The sequence below is a fragment of the Morone saxatilis genome, unplaced genomic scaffold (assembly GCF_004916995.1).
Source record: "Morone saxatilis isolate NCDOM2014 unplaced genomic scaffold, NCSU_SB_2.0 Contig23, whole genome shotgun sequence".
In the NCBI taxonomy this organism is placed as follows: Eukaryota; Metazoa; Chordata; class Actinopteri; family Moronidae; genus Morone; species Morone saxatilis.
The window spans coordinates 226,051-227,693 of NW_023339796.1; positions in this window are offsets into that span (position 1 = coordinate 226,051).

Consider the following 1,643-nt stretch of genomic DNA (forward strand, 5'->3'; position numbering starts at 1 on the left):
CCTGGGCAAAGCAGAATACAACAAATTCACTAGACTTGCCTGAGGGTCACTAGAAATCCTGTATGTAAATCTGATAGGAAACATGTTTCACATGTATAGTGTAACCCCGATATCTCCAATGACAACGGGAGCTCATCAGGGGTAAAGTCCTGGAAAAACCTGGAAAGTTCAAAGGAAAGAGTGTGCTGGTGTGTGTGCTGTTGTGTGAATGTGTGATGTGGTGTTAACTGTGTGATGTGTTGTGTGTAGTTACAGTGGGTGTGTGTGTGTGTGTTTACAGTGTGTGTGTGTGGTGAATGTGTGTGTAGATGTCTGTGTTGTCTGTGTGTGTGAGGAGAGAGTCTCAAAAGTGAGAGCTGATAAGGATCAGATTGAATCATTAGAAAAAATCCCAAAATCTGGGAAAACTTGTGATGGAAACTAAAAAATCATCTCTCTCATCTGTCTCTGATCTCTTCTCTCTCTCTCGTCTCTCTTATCTACTCTGTCTGTCTGTCTGTCTGTCTGGTCGTTCTGTACTTGTACTGTTTTGATCTCTCTTCTCTTCTCTCTCATCTCTCTCTCAATAAAATGATCTTCTCCTTCTCGCTGTCATCTCTCTACTCTTGTTCATCTGTCTCTCTCATCTCTCTCTGCATGTCTCTCTCTGCGTCTCTAACTGTCTCTCATCTCTCTCCGTCTTTCTCTCATCTCTCTCTCGGAATACTCTCTCAAAAATGTATGATCTATCAATCTCTCCTCTGGTCGTGTCTTCTCTCTACTGTCTCTCTTCATATTCTCTCTCTCTCTCTACTTCAATCTCTCTCATCTCATCATCTCGTCTCTCTAAAATCTCAAAATCTCTCTCTCACATAGGAATCTCTCTGCATCTCTCTCTCTCAGTGTCGTCACTGCTCTTGTCCTCTCTCTCATGTCTCTTGTTCTCTCTCTCACTCTTCTCATCTGTCTCTCTCAGTGTCATCTCTCCTTCTCTCTGGGATCTCATCGTCTCTGTCTCTCTGAAATCTCGTCTTCTCTCTCTCTCTCTCTCTACATATTACATGTCCTGTAACTCTACTGTCTGTCTGCTCTCTCTCTCGTCTCATCTCTCTTCTCTCATGTACTCTCTCTGTCTCTCTCTTGTCGTATCACTTCATCATCTCTCGATCAACATCTCTCTGTCTACATCGTGTCTCTCATCTCTCTCTGATTCTCTGTCTCTCATCTCTCTGTCTCTCTCATGCTCTCTCTCTCTCTTCTCTGTCAATGTCTCTCTCTCATTCTCATGATTACAATCTCTCTGTCAATCTGACTCAATCTTATTGTCTCGTCTCTTCTCTCTCTCTCACAATCAAGTCTCTCTCTCTCTCTACTACTCATCTCATCAATCGTTCTCTCATCTCTCTCTCTCTCTCTCTCTAGGACTCCTCGGCTTTAGTCTTCCTGGGTCTTAACTCTGACCCAGTTGCGGCGCCGTTCTGGCCGACAGCCGCTTCGTTATCCAATAAAGAGAGCGACATGTAGGTCAGTGGGGGCAGCGCGTCTTTTAAAGCCCGACGGGAGAGAAAGTCTCTAACAGTTAATCCTTCAGGATCTTTAGAGAGTCATATCGTACCTTATTAACTTATTAAACAGAAGTTTGTTATATGTATATATGTATATGT